General features: G+C 35.5%; 1 protein-coding gene across 2 annotated transcripts in view; it reads right to left on the minus strand.

Annotated features, from left to right (window-relative positions):
* USP32 (ubiquitin specific peptidase 32) overlaps positions 1-12821 on the minus strand; it is a 257843-nt gene that overhangs the window by 111015 nt on the left and 134007 nt on the right. The window lies entirely within an intron of this gene.

The raw sequence follows: 12821 nt of genomic DNA on the forward strand, positions 1-12821 counted from the left end.
CCTTTTTTATGGCAGCTAGGTAGCACAGTGTATAGAGCACCAAGCTTGGATCCCGAAAGACTCATCTTCATGAGTTCAAATCTGGCCTCAGACACTGGCCAGTATGATCCTGGGCAAGCCATTTAACCCTTTTTGCCTCATCTGTAAAATGAGCTAGAGAGGTAAAGGGCAAACCACTCCAGTATCTTTGCCAAGAAAACTCAAATGGGGTCACAGAGAATCAGACACAACAGGAAAACAATTTAACAACAGCAACATGGTTAATTGTTATTTTAAAAAATATCATACACAGCTGAGAAACAGGTAAACTCTTTCCTATTCCCGTTCATTATTCTCCAGGTCTATCGCATCTAACTTTTCTAAAATTCTACTCAAATCCTTCATTTCTCATTTATTTTTTAGTTAAATTTATCAAGGTCTGAGAGGGATAAATTGAGGTCCCCTGGTATTAAGAGTTTTGCTGTCTATTTCTTCCTGTAACTCTACATGAGTTCCTATTCCTTTAAGAATTTGGATAATACGCTATTTGGTGCCAATATGCTTAGTGCATATATAAATTCACTGTCTATGGTGCCTTTTTTTGAGGGGGGGGGTTATTTTTAGTTTTTATTTAAATTCTTAACTTGCTTATCTATGTAAATGCCTTTCACATATAAGTAAGGTCCTTCTCATCTGTACAAGTGCAAGTGCAAGTGGTTCCAAACTGACTTTTCTACAAGTTGATAGGAGTATATAACCTGAAAAGTTATAGTTTAAAAAGTTAGATAACTTTCTATTTGTACATTCTGTGATACTGTGGAGAAATCCTAACACATGTTGTTTTTCTGATATATCATTCAATGGACCCACACAAGCTGGTTATCATCCCTTCTTACAGCACACAATTAGGAAAGAACCAGATTCAAATAATTTATTCTAGACCTTTTCTTCTTTCATACTCTAAAATATCTTCTTCATGTTGTTGGAAGAGGAAGGCCCACAGGCCTGCAGTGGTGCCCAAGGTTAACATAACTTTCAGCCAGTTGGGTTTGTCATTTTGGTTGCCCCCAACGTAAAATGCTGAACAAACCAAAGTGTGGCAAGGGAGCCCAGACAGCTGCAGCAGCAGCAGCATCAGGGATGGCCTATGGTGCCTTTTAAAAAAGCATAGTTTTCTTGCTTCTCTCTCTTAATTAAGCCTCTTTTTGACTGCTGATTTGTCTGAGGTCATGAACGCTACCACTACTTTTACTTCAGCTGAAGCATAAAAGATTCTGCTCCAGCTCCTTATTTTAACTCTCTGTGTTTCCTTTTGTTTAAAGTGGTTTTTTTTGTAAACAATATATTTTCTGGATTCTGTTTTCTAATCAATTCTGCTATCCTCCTCTTTTTTATGGTCAAGTTCATTCTATTCACATTCACAGTTATGACTGCAAATTGTGAATTTCATTCCATCCTATTTTTCCTCCCCTTTCTCTTGCACCCCCTTTAAAGTAAATTTTGCTTCTCTCTAATCCTTCCCATAATCTATACTCTTTCTTATTCACCCCCTTTCCTTTAACCTCTATCCCTGCTGTTTCCCTGATGGTTAAGACCTATTTCTGTAGCAAACTATTTGTGTACGTGCATCCTTTTCTCTTGTGATGAGTTCAGATGACAGTAAGAATCAAGTGCTGCCTTCTCCCTCCTCTGTTGCCCTGTCTTTGAGCAGACAACTACTGAGTTGACATCTACTTGATCATTTTAGTTATATGAGATAATATTCCCCTTTCTTCCTCTCCCACCCTCTTCCAGTGAGTTCCTACACCACACCGTTTCCATTCTCCTTTTGAGAGCATCAAAACATAACAGATCCATTCCCAGGCCCTCCACCTAGTCAGTAGGCCTTTAGGACCCCAGATGATGATAAAGTGCCAAGGAATTACAAGTATCCTCTCCATATATATGAATATAAACTTTGTTTAGACCTTAGGAATGTTCACTAATGTTTACTTTTTTATGCTTTTCTTCATTTCTGTATTTTTAAGTCAAATTTTCTACTCAGCTGAAAGACCACAGTCTTTTCATCAGGAATGCTACGAAATTCTACATTTCTATTAAAATTAAAAGTCCATTTCTTTCCCTATAGAATTATACTCAGTTTTTCAGGTATGTTATTCTTGGTTGTTACCAAGCTTTTCTTTGCTTCCTTCTAGGTTTCCTTTTGTTCTCTGCTGTGCACTTTTTAATTTTTCATCCCTCCTCCCCCACCCCTGTCATAAAGAATGCTACAGCTAAACATGAATATACACACACAGATATCTAAAAACATACACATATATACACATAAACAGTTTTGTATGACTGAATTATACATATTTCCACTTGTCATCTCGTTCTCTAAAGGTGAATAGCATCTTCCTTTATATGTCCAAGTCTTTCCATGTTGTTCTAAATCGACCGGCTCATCATTTCATGCACCACAACAGTATTCCAATTCAATCATATCCTATCTGAGAAATTGTCTATGAAAGTTTTTTCCCAATTTTCTGCACTCCTTCTAGTCTTGGCTATATTGTTTTAGTTTACACAAGAAATTTTTAATTTAAAATAATCAAAATTATCCATTTTACACTTCAATAATGCTATCACCTTACAATATAATTTAAGGTCCGATACTGCTGAATCTCCTTCCTTTACCCCTTTTCCCCCGGTTTCTTTGAAATTCCTCATTTTTTGTACTTCCAAATGAACTTTGTTATTATTTTTTCTAACTCAGTAAGATAATTTTCTTAGTAATTTAATTGGGATGGCACTGAATAAATAGATTAGCTAGGTAAAATTGTCATTTTTTATTATATTGGCTCTAACTAATCATGAACAATAAATATTACTTCAATTATTTAAATATGACTTTATATAAAAAGTGTTTTATATTTATGTTCATGTAGTTTCTGTGTCTCTTTCGGCAAGTATATTCACAGGTATTTTATAGTTGTTTTAAATGGTCTAAAACAATCCTGGATAATATTGATGATATATAGTATAATTTCCCTATTTTTCTCTTTTGATTAAATCTATTTTAGTTTCAATTTTGTCTGAGATTATGATTACTACCCCTACTTTATTTTTACATAATAAATTCTACTGTCACTCTTTATTTTATCTTTGTGTGTATCTCTCATTTTTATTGTGTTTCCTAAAAGCAACATATTGCTGAATTCAAAGTTTTAATCTGATATCGATTTACGTTATATGAGTAAATTTGTCCCATTCACATTCTTAGTTATAATTACTTGTGTATTTCCCTCCTTCCTATTTTTCCTCATTATCCTTCTCACTCTATTTACCCTATCCTTCCTCAGTCTAATTTACATTTACCCAAAACCTTGCCCTACTATTCCTTAACCTACCCAGACCTTTAAGAGTCTAGTCCTTCCTTATCTTCTCTCCATATCCCATTGCCTTACCCTCTTATTTCTTTCTGAATTTAGAAGACTTTTATACCCTCCTAGTTGTGTATGTTGTTCCCTTTTTAACCCATTCTCAATGAAAGTAATATTACAGCACCACCTACCCTACCCGCCTTGCTTCTTCTGGATCAATTCTTACTTTCATACCTCATTAGTATGAGATTAATACTCCTTTTTCTCTCTCCCTACACAGTTTTATTTTCTTAGAATTACCCTATCATACACAGCTCAGCCCATGCCTCTCTTTCAAACTATCCAAATAACGACAGTCATAAAAGTAACAATAACATTTTCACATATAAGAAGTAAACAATTTAACCTTATTGAGTCCCTTATAATAGGTCTTTAATGTTTACCTCATATTTCTCCTGGATCTTATATGTCAAAATTTTCCATCAATGTCTGCTGTTTTTACCACAAATATTTGAAAGCCTTTCAGTTTGTTAAATGTCCTTTGTTTTTTCAGTCAGGATTATACTTAACTTTGCTTGGTAAATTACCTTTAGTCATAACTCCAACTCTTTTGCTCTATGAAATATAGTATTCCAGGACCTACAGTTCTTCAGCATAGTAGCTGCTAGGTCTTGTGTACTCCTTATTTTAGCTCCAGGATATTTAAATTGCTTTCCTCTTGCTACTTGCAATATTTTATCCTTAACCTGGGAGCTTTCAAACTTGGTTATGATATTCCTCTAAGTTTTCCTCCTGGTATCTCTTTCAGGTGATGATCAGTGGATTTCTTCTATTTCTACTACGTTTTATAACTTCAGGGCAATTTTCCTTGATAATTTCTTATAACATTGTATCAAGAATCTTTTTTTTAATTGTAATTTTCATGTAATCTGACTATTCTTATACTACTTCTCCTCAATCTGCTCTCCAGATCAGTTGTTTTTCTGATGGAATGGTTCACATTCTCTTCTATTTTTTCATCCTTTTTATTTTATGATTTGTTGATGTCTTATAGTATCATTAACTTCTCCTTGTCTAATTCTAGTTTTCAAGGCATTTTCTTCCTTAAGTTTTTCATTCTCTATTTCAACTTGGTTGACTTTCTTTTCATAATTTTCTCTTCATTCACATTCATTCAATTCACAAATTTCTCTTATTTTTTCCTAATTTTTCCTCAATCTCTCCTATTTGATTTTTAAAAGTCTTTTTTTTTTAAGTTCTTCCAAGAACTCTGCCTGTGTTTGGGATCATTTGATGTTTCTCACTGAAAAAGGAGTGTTTTTTTTTTTAGCTCTATTATCTTCCTCTGAATATCAACCTAGATCTTCTCTATTCCCACAGTAGCTATCTATGGTTAGGTTCTTTCTCCTTTTCTTACTCATTTTTATTTTTAGCAACTATTAATATAATCAAGTTCTAGTCAAGGTGTGGGGAGTGAAACCCCAAGCTTCATGTCCTTCTTCCTTTTATTTTCTGAGGTCTGTGTTGGGGCCCAACCTTGCTAAGGCTTCAAGCCATGCAGTCCCACGAACACTCTTACTCCCTTATCCTCCCTCCAGTGGCTGCAAACTACAGCTGTCTTCTCTGCCCAGGAACTGAAACCAGGGACTCTGCTCTCCTGCAAATGCCCACGACCAGCAGGGTGCCTGCCCCTCTACTACTGCACTTACCAGGTAGGTGTTAGCTCCTTCTCCCCCACAGACCCAGACTGAGATGTATCTGGTCAGCACAGCAGTGCTTGCAGTCCCTCAACAGCAGAAGGTACTTCAATCTTCTCCTACTCAACCTTCCAATCCCCGTATCTTATAGAGGTGAAAGTTCCTGAGGCTGAGGCTGCCTCCTAACCCAGCTGTCCCCGGGCTTGTTTGTTGATTCTGCAAAGTCAGCCTGGAGGTGTTTGGACTTCACTCAGATGGAGGTCTGGTCTTTCCTGGGGTCTTCTCAAGTTGTCTTTTGGAGTACAACTGCTTTACCCCAACTCCTATTTATTTCTGCTGCTCTACAGTCACTCTGAAGCAATGTTCTGGCCTTTTTGGTGGAGGAAATTTGGAGAACCAAAAGTTTTCTGATCTACTCAGCCATCATTCCAGAATCCTCTTGATAGTTTAGTCCAATAATTCTTAAATTATCTTTCCCTGGTCTGTTTTTGAGGTCAGTTGTTTTCTCCAATGAGATCCTTCGTATTTTTTTTTTTTGGTTTTCTGACTTAATTAAATCTATCATTTCATCTTTCTTCCTTAGTTACTTGTTCCTTAGGTACCAGTTCCTCACTTACTTTCTTACTTGCTTTTTTCCCCTAATTTTGCCTCCACTGCTCTCTATTTCCTTCATCATTCCTTATAGCACAATTGTATTCTACCACATTTATATACAATAATTTGTTCATTTCTTCTAGCAATTCTAGTTGAATTTGGGCACAAGCTTTGTTTTTCTTAGAAGTTTTGTTCATAGATGTTTTGGAGTCAATCTCTTCTTCTCAGTTTGTGTTTTGAGCATCTGCTGAGACCAAAATGGCTTTTTGTACCGAGATTTGTTTTTTTGTTTGAACATTCTTCAACCTACTTCCTGACTCTGGAAAATTTCTTATATTTTCCAGAAACCCTGTAAGTAAGCTTAAGTTATAAAAGACTATATTCTATTCTTACTACTAAAAAAATGTATTTTGAGTTGACAGTTGAATTATTGGAGAAAAAGCCATACAACTAAATTATATCTTCATTTAAAGAAGTCAGAGGGTATTTTGGTAATCATTTTAGAAGTTGTTATTTCTACTTTTAATCTAAAAACCAGTACTCAAAGATGTACTCTATTAGAAAAAAGAACACTACATTCTCAACATTGCAGCTAGACTTTGGCTTGTACTTTGGCTAACCATACTGAAATCCCACCCAGTCACAAGGTCCCAGTTGCAGAAACAGCTTTCTAATGCCATACAGATTATCAACAAAAATGTTATGCAGAAAATCCAAATATTTTCACCTAAACAAAGGGTTTAAAACGGTATTAAAAATTAATGACCTTCTATAATCTGCTTAAAATAGCTGACTGACATAATGAATGAAGCAAGGATATGCAGAATAAAATTCACTAGGTGACTTATTTGCTAGTTAGAGAATTTCAAAGAATGTTTTTAAAATTGCAAAATTAATATGTAGCAAAAAAATGAATATAATAATTTCATCATGTAAGAATAATACTCGAATATCATAGGTCAGAAAAGCTAATTCTTTTAGACATTAAAACAAACATAGAAAATGAGTATGCACTAACATACTTTAACCAAAGTACTGTTTTACTATAATAAAACTCAAGTGTTACCAGTCACAAATGAATCTATATTTCAAAAAACCTGATCATCTTTGAAAATTTGAAAACTATTTTTCAGCCTCCTCCAATTATGAAGAAAAATTGAAAGAACAGCCACAGAAGTTTCCCCCAATTATACACAGTTAATTTCTGAGGAATAACATGAAGTTCAACACTACGGCAAAGTACCTCTTAATAACAGTACCTAGAGCTCATTTAAGTAAGTCTCAAGTTTCAAGAGCTTGTTCAATCATTCAAGTGTCTGGCAGACCTGTTGGTAAATATGCAATCTTTCAATGATTCAGCCAAGATGAAAGGAAATTAAGAATTAACAGAGGAGAGGGGTAATAAAAAACAATCACTTGAAAGTAGCCTGAAGAAAGAAAGGAAAAAAGCAAGTTAATTTACAAAAGGACTTAAGGAAAATGGCTCTCTACCACCATATATCTGGGTTTGGTTTTTTTTTTTGGCTTTTGAGTTACTTCTAAAAGATTCAATAATAAAACAGTATATGCCAATCAACACCAACCATTTTCTCTTATTAAACAGACTGTTCTCTGCTAAGTGGAGAGTATTATTGGAAAACTAAGGACAGAAGTGAGGAGAGATGAGTTCAGGGCCATGGAAGAATCTCAAATTGAGAGAGAAAAAGGACAGAAAAGTGAAGGGATTGTTTAGCATGCTTTAAAGCAAAGACAGGAAAAAGAACAGGCTCTAAAATGATTATATATCATTTTAAAATGATTAAATTAGATTAAAAGAAAAGACAAGAAAATAGAAAAGAACCATGTCCTATCCCAAAGATTACAGAGGGGAAGGGTATTCACTCCAACACGACAGCATAGCATTAGAGTGGTCAAGTCAGAAGAATTGTAACCCCAAAGGTCAGGGCCTAGAAAAGCAGTCAATCTATAGAAATGGACTAAAGGCAGTTATGACAGGTAATAAAGAGAAGGGACTATTTTGTAAACATTAAAAGTTTGTTGTTAGTAGTAGCCATGTTGCAGTAAGGTACAAAAAACTGAGCAACAAATAATACTTGTGAATTACTACAAGCAACAATATAATCTTGACCACAAAATTCCATCATGTTGCAAAGTTTGACCAATCAACTAAACTGTTTCTGTGTGCTGAACTAAAACTATACAAGATAGAAGGGAAAAAGATATATTGATGGAAAAATCCAGGAACTTGAGGTTTAATCTTTGAGGGGAGATCTACTATCTACACATATACCTGCACCATTTATTCTGCTTTTAGCCAGGGGACTTAACAGCAAGTCTTGGTTTCCTTATTTAAAACAAAATTTACAGACACACACACATATCCCTATACATATGCATTTACACATATGCAGAAATATGTAGTTGAATGTTTATATGCATAAATGTTTAGACATACATATGTATATGCGTACAGCATAAATATAAAGATGATAAACAGAAATATATACAGAATGGTTTGGGAGACAGGAGGGGACTAGCACTTGGAGAATCAGAATAAGCTTGATGCAAAAGACAGTGTGCTTAAAGAAAGAGAGACACTCTATGAGTGGAGGTAAGGAGGGAGTGCATTACAGGCATATGGGCTGTAGTCAGTGCAAAGACATGGAGAAAGGAGATGAAACATCATGTATGAAAATAGTACAGTATTACTGACTGTAGTGTGTGTGTGTAAAAAGACAGGAAATATAATTAGTAGGGCTGATGTTATAAAGAGTTTAACACACCAGAACAGAGGGGATTATATTTTATCCTAGAGGAAATAGGAAACCAATTTCATTGGGGAGTCACATAATCAGATCTGCATTTAACAAACATTACTTTGGCAACAGTATGTTGGATGGATTGGAACAGGAAGTGACTAGAGGGAAGAGGACCAATTAGGAGGCTGTTGTAATAAACTAGGTATGTAGTGATGAAGGCCTGAAATGTGTGAGTGGAGAGAAGACATTACATTCAGATCGTGGTAAAGGTAAAAATGGCAGGGCAGCTAGGTGGCGCAGTGAGTAGAGTACCAGCCCTGGAGTCAGGAGGACCTGAGTTCAAATGTGACCTCAGACACTTAACACATGTACTAACTGTGTGACCTTGGGCAAGTCACTTAACCCAACTGCCCTGCAAAAAAGGGGGGGGGGTAAAAATGGCAAAATCTGGAAAATGAATGGATAAGTAGAGAAGTCCAGGATAATGTTGAGGTTATGAACCAGGGAGGCTACAAGAGATGGTAGAGTTTTAAAGGCCTTCCAAGCTTTAATATAAACAAGATAAAATTGAGTACAATGCCTTGCTTCATGTTGAGTATTCATATTAAGAAAATATTTTCCATTAACCTCTTTCAAATACCTATACAAATGTATGTATGAATATGTGTCTATGTGTAAATATAATATGTAAAACCCTAGAATCGATACAGTGCCTATTATGTGCCAGGCACTGTGCTAAGAATTTTACAAATATTTTCTCATTTGATCCTTACAACAACTCTGGGGCCCATTTAACGGCTGAGTAAATGGAGGTAAACAGAGGTTAAGTAATTTGGTAACAAGGTCATACAGCTACTAAGTGTCTCAGTTCCAAATGAACTCAGGTCTTTCTGACTCTAGGCCCAACATTCTATCCCAGTGCTCTACACACATGTATATATGAATGTATAAATGTAATACATATATTCACTACTTCTTAAAAATTCTCTTAGAAAGGTTTTCTGCATACTGAACTAAAAAGGAACAATTCTAACATTTACATTTATATTGAATATAAATTCATTATAAACAAGAATACTTTTTAAAAATCTATAATAGAGTAAACCATCTAACTGTATACAATTAAACTGAAAAGTTAAGATACAACAATAGAAAACTTTTCTTGTGACAAAAGTTTGGTTAAGCTTAGCTCATGCCTTTGTACTTTGAACCTCTGACTCAAGTTTAAGTTTTGTGTAATACATATAAGTATTTGATTAAAATGAAAGGTAAACTAATAGCAGTTCTTAAAGCTCTAAATTCACAAGAATGAAATATAGACACTGCCACAATAAATGCCAAAACTAAAGCAAATCAAATCAGTAAATTATTCTAACTTTGGTCTAAAATAGCTATACTACTGTTCTACGTTTGTGATTTAAGTGAAAAGAAACAGAATGTGATTAAAAATGACAGTGTGCTTAGCTCACTGTGACTTTAAAATGTTTCATAATTCTGTGTAGAAATGTGATTAAAACCAGCAGCACTCTAACATAAATGTCATTTACAAATGAAAAATTGTTATTCTTTTTATGCTTCCTAGATGCCTTGGTTCATTAAACTTACTGAATGCTTACAATAAATATTTTCTATTTCTAACTTAGTTAATACTGTTCCCTATATTTAATGATAGCAAATTTACACACTCCTGATACGTTACTTGAAAAGTTTAATTTACTAAGTATTCTGTATGTAGAGAAAGTCTATTTGCAGAGTGAGCATATCTTCAGAGTGAGCTCTGGAACCAAGCTGCATAGATGTGCTGACAACTTGATCACCAGTCATTAAAATACTGGCTTTATCTTGATATTTTTTGGAGGGGTGGTATTTTTTTTTTTAATAACAAGGCAGCTACTCTGGGCAGCAACAATTGAGGAAGCAATGAGAGAAATTATATTTTACTAACAATTTAAGGAAGGAAGTCTAGCACAAAATCAAAATAAGCTTCTCATTCTTAAGAGAATTAAATTTTTGTACTTATCTAAAGCATTGTTCTCCAATACATGGCACATTTACTTACAAATTATTTACATGTATTATTATACTAAAATTATATACATTATAAAATTTACACAAAAAATAGATCCTCAAGTCAATAGGGAACCAATGGAGTTTACTGAATAAAGGCACTGAAAAATTTTGAGAACTGTGGAGGATAAATCAGAGGAAGAGGAAGAAAAGGAAAAGTAATAGCTAACATTTATATAGCACTTTAAGGTTTGGAAAGTACTTTACAAATATAGCAATTTATCCTAACAATCCTGGGTGAGTAGGTGCTATTACTGTTCCTATTTTACAGATAAGGAAACTGAGGCAAACAGAGATGATCCTTGCCCAGGATCCTTGCCCAGGATCACACGGTAAACATATCTGAGACAGACTCTGTACTCAGAACTTCCTGGCTCCAGTACTTTATCAGGAATGTCACTAAGCTGACTGGGACAGATACCTGGGGCACTTAAATCAACTGGGAGGCTCCTACTATAATACAGACCAGAGATGATAAGACCCTGAATGAGAACAGAAATTATATGTGTTAGAAAGAAGGGGAGAGATGTGAGAGAGATGTTATGGGGATAGAAACTACAGGATATGGCAATAGATTGTCTAGGTGGAGTGGGAAAGAATGAAGAGTTGAAGATGACACCAAGGTTTCCAATCTGGATGACTTGACCAAATAGCAGTTTGGAAGAGAGGAAGGTTAAGAAGAAAAGAATATAATAGTATCCACCATGCAGATCTCAACCCACCCATGCCTGTTCATTTTCCACAACTCACTGTCCCACCCAAAATTAAAAGGAGGGAGATGGAGTTCTTACTCATCAGTCACTGACGTCCCTGAAGCAGGAACAATATAAGACCTATTAATGCCTTCCTCAGCCACAAGGTGATCAAGGAGACACAAAGTAGATATACTGGGGTAGGAGATGGTGGGGAAGGAGGACAGATTTTCACAATGGAAGCTTCACAGCTGCAATTGTGGGTGGACATGCCAGTAGCAGTTAGATTAATACTATGCTGAGGGACTGAAATACAGGGTAGAAGTAAGGAGGTTGCAAACTTACAGAAGGAGGGAAAGTGGAGCATGGGGACAAATTAGGGGATAAGGATAGGTATGGTTGTGTTCATTCAAGCTCCAAAACTGGGTATCACAGGGCAGGGGGAATGTGTTTTCCCTTCCTACCCTCTAGGGGGTTCATCACATGAACTTTGGGTTTAGGTCATGCTCCTCACAGACCACTGATCTACAGAATACCACTAAACAACTTAGCTGATACATCTGAAAATACTCTAAGAAAACAAAGAAGTGAAGCCTACTAAAGCTCACATGTGAAATTAAGAGGTAAAACTGCACAAAACTCATGTGTGAAAATTAAGCCATAAGGGGTATCAACTACTATACTATGTGGGAAAAAAAAGTGAATACAAAACAGACAATAACTTTCTTTCACCTATCTTCCATAAAGCTTAACTGATTTATAACCAACCTTCTATACTTCACACTTACTTGAAAAATTAAAATTCTGAATCAAGATACTGGACAAATAATGAAAGTTCTTCCACTGTCAGACAATCTTTATATCTAATCAATAACTTAACTTGCTCTTATTTTTACATATTATTTATACTGGCACATAAATATTGCTTTAATGCTTCTCTATACTGCTCTACTGCAAAAACACAGGACATTTGCCATGAGCTCCCTTTTCTTCCCTTTTCTGCATCTGATAACCTCATGATATCATCCCCCATCATTCCCTCCTTTACTCCAGTCTCTGTTGAAGAAGTGGCCCTTCTTCTTTGCCAAGGCAAACCTATAGTTCTATAGACACCACTGATCCCATTCCCTCCTATCTCCTCAAGTCAATTGCTTCCCAAATCAAACAACCCCTCTTCTCTCTTGCATCTTCAAACTTTTCTTACCCAATGGTTCCTTCCTTACTGCCTATAAACATGCCTAAGTCTCCACTCTCCTTTAAAAACATTCTTGCCATCCATCCCCCAAGTAAAAAAATCACTGTATACCTCTCCATCCTTTTCAAAAGGCCAAACTCCTAGAAAAACATGTCTGCTTTCCTTGTCTCTACTTTCTGACCTTTCACTCTCTTCTTAATCTCTGCTATCTGGCTTTTGACCTCATCAACTCAACTAATCTTGCACTTTGCTATTCCACACACGACATTCTACTTCCTGTTTCCAGGCTTTTGTTCATGCTTGGAATGCAACTTCTTTTCTTAGAACCTATGTCACTTTTGTCTTTCTACCCTCGGACCTTATCTCAGTCCCAAACATACAGTAGTGGCTTAATAAATGCTTGCTAACTGAATGGTATTTAATATAAATCATTTTTCTGAGCCCCTAATCCTACTCTGAAATTAATCTTACAT

The sequence above is a fragment of the Trichosurus vulpecula genome, chromosome 4, assembly GCF_011100635.1.
Source record: "Trichosurus vulpecula isolate mTriVul1 chromosome 4, mTriVul1.pri, whole genome shotgun sequence".
NCBI classification, from domain to species: Eukaryota; Metazoa; Chordata; class Mammalia; order Diprotodontia; family Phalangeridae; genus Trichosurus; species Trichosurus vulpecula.